Source organism: Rhinatrema bivittatum, chromosome 1 (genome assembly GCF_901001135.1).
Source record: "Rhinatrema bivittatum chromosome 1, aRhiBiv1.1, whole genome shotgun sequence".
Classification (NCBI taxonomy): Eukaryota; Metazoa; Chordata; class Amphibia; order Gymnophiona; family Rhinatrematidae; genus Rhinatrema; species Rhinatrema bivittatum.
The window spans coordinates 67,650,572-67,662,092 of NC_042615.1; positions in this window are offsets into that span (position 1 = coordinate 67,650,572).

Below are 11,521 nucleotides of genomic sequence, written 5' to 3' on the forward strand. Positions count from 1 at the left end.
GTAAAAAAGAACTTTCTCCGATTAGTTTTAAATGTGCCCCCATGCTAACTTCAGGAGTGCCCCCTAGTCTTTCTACTATCCGAAAGAGTAAATAACCGATTCACATCTACCCGTTCTAGACCTCTCATGATTTTAAACATCTCTATCATATCCCCCCTCAGCCGTCTCTTCTCGAAACTGAAAAGTCCTAACCTCTTTAGTCTTTCCTCATAGGGAGCTGTTCCATTCCCCTTATCATTTGGTAGCCCTTCTCTGAAACCTTCTCCATCACAACATATCCCACTGATGGATTATTTTTAATGATATTCAAAATTCCCCTGTCACTCTTTTATAATAAGAAATGTGTTGGGGGTTTTATGTTTTAAAAAGTCATCACGTTGAATGAAAAAACTGCAGACCCCTCTGATAAGAAAACAACCGCAGTCTGCAAAGTGTGGCCAGTTATGCTGTGAATCCACTGAATAGATTTTCATGGCACTATGGCAGCTGTTGAAGGGATTTACTTTTCCACAGTTAGCCAGCATCAACACATATTCATGACGTTGACCCTTGTGAGGGCCAGTTTTGGCTGTCACACACCAGAGTGCCAAAAGAGATAGTAACCTAAATCATACAGCATCATTAGTGTGCAGTCAGCTTCACTCTCGATAAACCTTATCCATGAACCATAGGCATTCTATAGAAATTTATGAGCAACTATATCAATAAGTTCAATGTAAAGTTTGAAATGTCTGAAAAAGTATAATCGTATGGACAACAATTTTCAAAAAGCATTTAGATTTCAACAAAACTGTATATCTCTCAGAAGAACTTACTAAGTTGTTTCATACAAAGGCATTTGGCATAAGCTTTCTGAGTATATTAACATGTTCCAAGTTGATGTGTGAAATCCTAGTTCTCTCTTCAACATGAACTGTAGTTATTTTGTTCTCTGTGGTCTACATATTTAATAATTACTCTGTCAATCAGTCATGCATTCCATAATGGTATTTTAAACATCAAAGCCACTTCACCATTCTATTTAAAAAGACTCCACAATTAAAGCACATTACTAATTTTTGCAATTGATTTCATCTTATAAAACCCTTAAAAGTATGGCTTCCCGAAGCAACTTTATTAAAGTTTTTGTACTTTGATATAACTTTATACATTTGATGAAAGCTATAAATTTTGAGAGGGAATTACCATGGACTAATTAATCCCAGGTATTACTAAAAAAGCAACTTTTTTTTTTTTGCTAAAGCATTTGAAAAAATGGCTCATTCTTGTCAAATGGTTTATTTGAGTTTCTTCCAACATCCTTCATCCATAATTCTTGGTTATAAGACCTTCAGCTTTTTGACTTGCTTTCAATACAATGAATATGCATACTGCTTATTTTGAAAATGATGTTGCAACAAGTGGCATCAGAGAACTTGCTGGGAATTGCTTTCTGTGGATAAGCTAGGAAGAAAAACTCATTCTCGTATAATTAATAATCTTTTTTTTTTTAATTAACAGACAATAAATCAAATATAAAACAAAGCTTTAGAAAACAATTAGAATTTACACTCTCCCATCCTTTTTTTTTTTTTACTTCTTGGCATGCCCCTCTCTAAAAGTAAAAGAAGGCTATGCCAAAACTCATGATCCTCAGAAAACTTAAACCGTTACTAACTCCTGCAGATTTCAGAACCAGTGCTTCAGGCACTAGTTTTCGCCAGTATCGATTACTGTAATGCACTTTTTCTAGGACCCCAAATACAACAAGACCACTTCAAATTCTACAAAACACAGCAGCGAGAATACTAACTGGAAAAAGAAGAAGAGACCATATAACTGAAACTCTGGCCGAACTTCACTGGCTACCCATAGAATAAAGACTAAAATACCAAGCCACTATGCACCATACATAAACTAATACATGATGAAAACCGGACTGGCTAGACTCTGCACTACAGGTACGTGTCCCACACAGGAACCTTCGATCAGCAAACAAAGCTCTCTTAACCATATCCCTCAGTCAAGACAGCGAGACTACCCAGGTAAGAGAAAGGGCAATTGTCTTTAGCAGGACCCACACTCTGGAACACAATGCCTTTGGAGACCAGATTACAGAGAGACCCAAAACATTCAAGAGCAGTCTAAAGACATGGCTTTTAACAAGCCTTTTATAAAGAGACCGGAGAATAGAAACTACACTGGAAATAAACAGAAGAGTACCGGCACACAGCACTATCTCATAAATGTGCATTACAAATATTTTAACAAATTGAGTACACAATGAATGTTAATAATATAACATAGTAATGTGATTTTTTTTGACCTGTAAAAAGTACCTTCTAGGTATACCTGGCCAGAACCTACATCACTAAACATTTGTACGTATTTTTATGATTTAATGTAACCGAAACTAATGGCACCTGTTAGAATGTACTATAGTACACTTACTCCAAACTACTTATGTGCATACTTGTAAACCGTTGCGATGGTATATAACTTAGCAACGGTATAGAAAAGACTTTAAATAAATAATAAATAAAAATATGTGTGGCCTCCACTAAAAGCTGGTAATGTATTTCGACGTGAACCTATCAGTTTTATTTTTACCAAATGAATACAAGCAAATCAAGATGCTGACCCCTTAGAAACTGTTCACAGAAAATGACTGGAATAATTTCTTGCATAAAAGTGCATTTACTTAGCGTGATCCATAAGTATACAATATCTGCTGGCACTGAGTAATCTTAGGATCTACCTCTATGATTTATTCAAACTACATTTTCATGTCAGATTGAAAGCTTCTACTAATTGAATCATATTGATAGTGAATGTATTTCACACTATGATATTGCAAAGCTGCATTATGTCCAAAATTAAAGTCATGTGCTACAGTATATCCCTTACTGTAATGTCCACAATCCCACTATGCTACTTAAGAAGTTATCTGTTAAAAATATTAGCATCAGATTACTGCACCATCACAATATGAATGGACTGCCATATGTACCCATGAAGGTACATTAAGTGCCACATTATTGTCAAAGTTAATGACATGTTTCAGGTTATAGAAAAGTTTATTGTACGGTTATTTTGTTGTTTTATGACATTCTCACTCAGGTTACATTACAACAGCAATTTTACATACAGGATTTCATCACAATGAAGCAATTTTAAAGAATATATTTAAAACTCTGAGAAATACTTTATAGATGATATGAAGGCTGTAGTGTAAATTAGAAATTGCCGACCAGTATCCTAAATAATCTGAGTTATTAACATGGCAGTCTGTGCTTTCTCAAACACACATTCTATTGGGTTCAACTAGTGGCTTTAATACCCTAGTCATGAACTGCTGGTATAAAATGCCCATGTTTCTCCAGCCTCAAAATGTTTCTTTTTATACTGGTATAAAAATATGGTGATAAAAAGTTTGACCTGCTAGGATTGTTTTCTATCAGCTAAGGACCTGAAAATGATGAACATGTGTTTTTTGCTGTAGGAATGTAAAATACTACAGACTCTTTTTCTTAACAGATAATAAGCTTTCATTCATACATCAATATATCAATTAATTTTATCAACACAAATGTTATTCTTGAGACTGGCATCAAGCTTACTGGTCAAAGAGAAATGTTGGTATGTTGGCCTTTCTGGAAATAAACTCTGTTTGTCATCACAACATAGAGGTAATGCAATACACATACTGTACAATTAACTGTACAACAGGATTATCTATTTATTTATGATATTTATATGATGATTTGGGAGAAGGCTGGGTCATGAGTTGAAGATTCCACTATCAGTAATTTTCTGTAGGACCTTTGTTTCCTTTAGGACTTAGCTGTAGAAGCAGTCCTGTGCTTTTTTCCCTTATGTCTGTGTATCAGTATCCCAGATCATGGAAGTTGGGGCCCTCGGTTAACGTCTGACTCCAATTCCTCTTTTTCCCCCTGCCATTTAAGTGGGGAGTAATGTTGCAGTTGCATTAAAAGCATCAAAGCATACTGGTTAAGGGGTAGTAATCTCAATGCCTTCTCCTAAATGTAGTAACTGCCATACCAGCAAGTACCCCCCTGCATGCTTATCTCATTTCCGTCCTCTAGCCTTTAAAGATCCACAAGCATTTATTAGAGATATGCAGTCGTTTGCATTTCGGAAACGAAAAAATTGATAGGAAAACCCCCAAAATTTCAGTGGTTTTCCTAGCAATTTTTTTTCGGGAAGTGTATACCTAGAAACCCCCCCAAAAAACCTCGCCCCAACACCAGGCGGGGCCCCCTTCTGGAACACCACAGGGACTTTGGGGTTAGTCTTGGGGGGGGGGGTCAGGAGGGTGGGGCTTTATATTTAATTAAATATGAAGCGTTGGGGCATGGTTTTTTTTTTTAATGAAATTTCAATGCAAAACAAATTCCGATCTGGGGGTGGACCGAAATTGGCCCACCCCCAATCTGAAAATGAAATGGGCATAAAAAAAAACCCTATGCACCCCTCTAGTGTTTATCCATGCCCCTTTGAATTCTTTGTGTCTCCAACATCCTCTCTGTGAGAAATATTTGCTGACTTTGGTTCTGAGCAGTCCCCTCCCCTTGGAGTTTCATTTCATGACCCCTAATTCTACTGTTATCTTTCCAATGGAAAAGGTTCAAATTCTGTACATCATTAAAACCTGTTAGGTATCTGAAAATCTGTATCATATCTCCCTGCACCTCTTCTTATCAGAGATCTTCTGATACAGACCCCACACCGATCCTGTTTATCTTTTTCAGATACAGGCTCCAGAACTGAACACAGGTGCCAGGTGAGTCCTCATCAAGGACCTGTGCAAAAGCATTATCACCTTCTTTTTCTTACTTGTTGTTCCTCTCTCTATGCAGCCCAGTATTCTTCTGGCATTAGCTATCATCTTGTCATATTCTCACCCTCTTCAGATACCCAGACACTATCACCCCTAAGATCCCTCTCTTAGTCCGTGCACATCAGTCTTTCATTCACCTCCCATACAAGCATAGCGCTCTGTTTGGGTTACCGATTCCTGATACATGACTCTTCACATTTTTGGCATTGAATCCTAGCTGCCATATCTTTGACCACTCTTCAAGCTTTCTTAAATCACTTTTCATTTTCTCTACTCCTTCAGGCATGTCCACTCAGTTGCAGATCTTAGTATCATTCACAAATAGACAAACTCTACCTTCTATCCCTTCCGCAATGACGCTCACAAAGATATTAAACAGAACCGATTTCAAAACCGATCTCTGTAGCATTCCACTTAACACAGCTCTCTCTTCCGAGTAGGTTCCATTTACCATTACATTTCCGAAAAGGCAATAGTCTTCACCATGTGCCTAATCTGCTCCACAGAGTCTGGAAATCTCTCTGTACTGCTTGGATGTTGTTTCTAGCAAGGTCGTTGGTTTCCAAGATAGATGATAAGGTCAACTTCAGAGTCCTTACTTTCTTCATTGATTGCAATGATTATCTGATTAGCATTTCTAAGAACATAAGACTTGTCATACTGGGTCAGACCAAAGGTTCATCAAGCCCAGTATCCTGTTTCTAACAGTGGCCAACCATGTCACAAGAACCTGGCAGGATCCCAAGGGGTAGATAGATTCCAAATGGCTTATCCTAAGAATAAGCAGTGGATTTCTGCAACTGTACCTTAATAAATGTTAATGGACATTTCCTCCAGGAACTTATTCAAACCTTTTTAAATACAGCTATACTAATAGTTTTCACCACATCCTCTGTCAACAAATTCCAACAAATTCTCAACAAATTCCAGAGCTTAATTATGCACAGAGTACAAAATATTTTCTCTTATTAGTTTTAAATGTATCACCTAGTAACTTCATTTTGTGTTCCCTGGTCTTTGTACTTTTTGAAGGAATAAACATTCCACTCATTATTTTTATAGACCTCTACCAGCTGAGGATCTTGGAAAGCATTTAACTATAGTGTGCCCCTTGAAAAGAGTTCCCAAATTAGTGCCTCTGATTGAGTCTCCCAACACAATGAGCTTTTTTTTGTGGTTTATAGTTGTGTTATGGAATTTCTTTTTTTTTTTTTTTTTTTTTTAAATTTATACTTTATTAAATTTCTCAAACATTTCTTACAATGAAAAAGAATAAGCATAATGTTAAACAAGCTGAAACTTCTCATATTTGGAATATTACATCACAGGAAAATATCTTCTTGTTATCCATATAAGTCCACATTATAGGGGAGCATTTAAGAAATTAAACTTCATAAATATTCATATCTGAAATACAGAGAGAATAAACTTTTTTGACCATCTATACTTCCAACATAATTCTCAATCCCTATCCTCCTTTATCTGCTAGAAATACTTCTAAGTTAGAAGGTTCAAGAAAAACAAACTTATTTTTTTGGTATGTCACGAGACATTTGCAAAGGAAACTTTAAAAAAAATGATGCCCCTAGGGCCAACACTCTTTGTCGCAACAAAAGAAATTGTCTCCTTCTGCTTTGAGTATTCCTAGATACATCAGGAAATATTGTATCAATTTACCACAAAAAAGAAATTTCTTGTTTCTGGAAATATTTTTGTAGAACAAGATTTTTATCTTGTTCTAAACAGAAAGCCACAATTAATGTGGCTCTTGTGGATATATTATCCATTGAAGCCTCTAAAAAAGATGTTAAATTTGGGCTTTTTTCACTCAAAACATCTATTCCTCCCTTCAGGTTCTATTACCTCTCTCCTATAATTTGATACATAATACATTTTAGATATTAAAATATATCAGTTAGAAATATGTAGTATCTCATTAACATATTTTTTTAAAAAGTTCTTGAGGAGAAAGTAATTTCGTAGTATATGGAAATTTAAAAATCGCAGATTCTTATTGCGTAATGAATTTTCCATACTCTCTAAATTCTATATAAGATCATAGTGTCTTTTATAAAGGTGGTCCCTGTTGTCTGTAGGGAAGTTATTTGAGATCCCATCACCACATTAGAGGCTTCAACTTTTTCAATTCTTTTACTGAAATCCTCCATTTTCACATTAATTTCAGCTGAGAAGACAGTGGATTGAGTAATGGACTGGGAGACCATCCTTTCCACTTTGGTGATGGCTTTCCATACGTCCCACTAGTGAGATGTTATCTGGCACCAGGATCTCCCCTGAAGCCTGCTCTAGGGACTTTGTCCATTTTCTCTTGTTGTTACCTCCCTCCCTTTCTTCCGGGGTTATTTAAAAACACTTACCCCTCTAGGTCGGGAGGGCTGTTGGAGTTCTGGTCCTGGGCTGGACTTGCCGTGGTCCCCCGAAGAGATATGATATATTCTTGAGCAATTTTCTCTAGAAGGTTGATTCCGGATACTATGAGTGTCCATTGGGCCTTTCATCTCCTTCCCCAATGGCGTCGATGTTGTGGCCTTGATCTTCCTCTTTTTGCCCATCAGTTTATCTGAACCAGTCTTAAAGAGAAGAAAGCTGGGAGAGAAAAAAAAATTCCCCAGGGGCGCGCCCCTTTGGCGCGCGGCTTGGCTGCGCGCCAGCGGCTCTGCGCGCCGCTGTGCTTCCCCTTAAATCCACACAGCCGGGCCGTCGCTGTTGATGACGTCACGGGGTGGGGGGAGGAGGGCGAGTTCCGCTCACCAGAGCTTCTGTCCCAGCTGCCCTTCTCCTTTCGGAGCGTCCTCTCCAGGTAGGCTCCCCGTGTTATGGAATTTCTGTGCGCATTGGGTTTCTTGTTTCTTTCTGATCCCACATTGATAGAGTTTCTTCAATTTCCCAAAAGTGTGTGTGGCTTTTTCTCCCCTCTCCCTCCAAAAAATATATGTGCTCACATTGGAAAACATAAATGCATCAAGGAGTTTTTGGTGGTGGATTAATTCTCACACATACTTTCCCTTTAAAAATTGGTTGTAAAATACCTGTCCAACTTTACAGCAATGCGGGATATTTACAAAATTACCTCTTAAATGTCTTTCCCAGTCAATACATTTGAATTTTTTCAAATACTTCATTATGGCCTACTTTTATTATGGTTTTGTTTCTTCTCTTTCTCTAGTCCTTCAACACATCTTAAAATTACAGAGCATATTTTCTCTGCAACACAAGCTATTCCCTTCCTAAAATGCAAATATGTTGAACACTATTTCTATCACAATGAACCACCTGAGGTAAACTTGCAATAGCCCATGTTTACTGATATCTCATGATCTCAGGATTTGATAGAAACCAGCATTTGCAAAGAGGCTGAGTGTATTCACTTTGAATGCTGACAACATGCACCTGAAAGTGATACTATTGACCTACTGCCATGAATGATAATATGGATGTGAGTTAATGTCATCAGTGAATAACGCCATCTGCACATAGTACAAAAAATGGTGCAAATCATTATGGTGTACCGCAGTATAACTATACATGGAACCCCTAATGGGATATGATGCTGGATGTGGGATAGCAGTATCACTATTATGAAACATATACAAGTGCAGTATTATGGTTTTTACAGCATACAGAATATGTTTTTGCACAATCAAGCCCTTCTCATGGTATAGAATTACAGATGAGCCAAACCACTGTGGCTATGAATTTGCCATAAAATGTTGTGTGTTTTAGTTTTGGATTAATAAATCCAGAGGGAAACGTATAGAATTTGTCTCTTAGTGGTCCAAAATACCTTAAACTAGGCTTCCTATATCTCTTCAGCATTACAAGCAGGCAATGTCATAGGTTCATCATTTGTTTATGACACACTGTAGTATAGAAGGCCAGGAAGCCTTTTCCCTACCCATATTGTTTTGCCCTCAATCTTCAATCCTTTTCCATCCACATCCTCAATCCCAATGAGCAGTAGGAGATGGAAGGCAGCTTCAAGGATCTTTGGCACAATCCAAGTACTAGAAGGGCATTAGCAGTAAATTTGAGAGATTGAAATCAGCTCTAACATGCCATGGCTTAGGAATGAGGTTTATTCCTGTTATATACACAAAATAAACTCATTTGGAGAAACTGCCCCCGACAGAATAGCAATGCTTTTATTACAATTGCACTCAGACAACAGTAAAGATGCATATCGTTCTCAGATCCTACTTTTAGGGTGGGAGACAGTGCTGTAAGAAAAATCTTCATATGGGTGCTTATAAAAAAAACAGCTATGTAGACTACAATAAGGGTAGATTTTCAAAGGGTTACGCGCGTAAGATACACGCAAAAACCCAAAAACATAGGCTCGGCGGCGTGCACAGGCCCCAGGACACGCATATGTCCCGGGGCTTCAAAAAAGGGGCGGTCCATGGGCGTGGCCTGGGGTGCGGGGTCAGTCCGGAGCGTGGCAGCGGTCCGGGGCCAAGTGCTCCGGCACAGCTCGCCGGCAGCGGCTGGCACGCGTAACTCGATTTAGGTAGGGCTGGGGGGTGGGTTAAATAGTGGAAGGGAGGGAAGGATGAGGGGGACCAAAAAAAAATTCCCCTCCATGCTGCTCCGATTTCGGAGAAGGCCTTGTGAGGGAATGGGAAAGCCATAGGGCCTACTATTCTCCCTAGTGCTTGGCGCGCGCAAGGTTGCACAAGTGTGCACCCTTGTGCGCGCCGACCCCGGATTTTATAACATGCGCGCTGGCAGCACCGTGCATGTTTATAAAATCGGGTGTACATTGTGCGCGTCCACATGGTGTGCACAAATGTACCCCTCACGCATAACTTTTCAAATCGGCCCCTAAATGTAGAATACTTCTGCACATATTTTACTAGGTTTAAGGCTGCATGATCAAATTTTATCTGCTCTTCACAAATTGTATTGGTTACCTGTCCGCTGCTAAGATTTGTCTTTACGATCCTGTCACTAATTTTTAAGGTCTTATACAAAGCAGGACCTAAATAATAATAATAATATAATAAATAATAATAAGTAGCAGTAAAATGGAACATGCTCTGAATAGAGAAGAGTGATAAGTGGAGTTCCTTAAGGTTCGGTTCTGGGACCAGCTCTGTTCAATAACTTTGGTGAGCGATATTGTGGAAAGATTAGAAGGTAACTTTTGTTTTTCTGTGGATGAACACTAAGATCTGCAACAGTGTCTGACCATCTGAAGGTAGTGAAGCAATGTAACATGGCAGTAGCTAAACCTAGAAGACTGCTGAGCTGCATATAGACATACCCAACAGGAAAAAGGAGGTCATAATGCCCCTGTATAGGTCATTGCCTGGAAATTCGTGATCATTTCTGGAGACCATATCTCAAAAACGATAAGGACAGGATGTAAGTGGTCCAGAGAAAGACAACTAAAATGGTGTGGAGTCTGCCTCAAAAGACTTACGAATGCATACCCTGGAGGGAGAGGAGAGACAGGGGAGATATGATACAAATTTTCAAATACCTGAAAGAAATTAACGATGCACAAAAATCAAACATTTTCCAATGGAAAGGAAGTTGTAAAACTAAGGGTCATGATACGAAACCCCAAGAAGGAAGATTGAACTACAATAGAGGAAATATTTCTTCACAGAAAAGGTAGTAAATGCAGGGAATGCCTTCCCGGAAGAGGTGGTAAAGGTAATAAAAGTAATTGAACACAAAAGGGACTGGGACGAACACAGAGGATCTCTAGTGGCTAGGGAATGGAAATGAAGAAATGATGAAACCTCTGTTATACCGAACGTTAACACGTCTGCATGGGAGTACCTGCACGGTGCAGTAGTTACTACTCTAAGCAACTTGTTGTGTGTGGTAGCTGGAAACAAATATGACTTGGTTCACACCCACAAACTGGTATTTACCAAAACAAAAGAAAACCTTCGTCCAAAAGCTGCTTATCTCAGCAGTCCTTAAAAGTCAATTCCAAAACATCAAATATAGACTGCCTGTACGCTGGCTTCCTGTCTGTTGCTGGGGCCTCCCTATATATTATATTGTATATTGTAGTGAGGGGAGCCTCCCTTCTCCCAGAATCCTTGCAGGCTGGTTCTTAAGGAGGACTGAGCCAGATAGCTGTGGCTGGTCCCTTAAGGTGTTCTGAGGGAGTTTCCTATACACTCCCTCACAGTCAGATTGTATGGACCACTTTGGTCTTTCTCTGCTGTTATTAACTATGTTACTATGTTCTGCAAGAGCACTGCACCTCGATTTAGGAAGATCTTTTATATGATCCATCCCCATCTGACATTAATTATCTGGAAACTTCTAGACGTACCTTTCCTTGTTTTGACCCTAAGTTGTGGAATTTATTACCTAGAGCTTCATTTACTAAGCATTTTTCCTATAGACATAGAATGGGAGAAAAGCCTTAGTAAATCTGGCCACTAGAGAGCTATGTAGAGTCTATCTTGTTTTTTAGCAGTTTATTAAAACGTGGCTTTATGGCTCAGCATCAGGTTCACAGTAAATTTCCTACTTATTCCCCGAAGATTTGGATAGTTAGTTTTTCTGATTTCACTATCTAGCATTTGATACAACATTATCTTGGTGTGTGTGATTTATGTTTTGCTACGTCCTTGTTGTTTGCAGAGTTTTATGTATTGTATATTTTAAGGTTTTATACCTCTGTATGCCACCTAA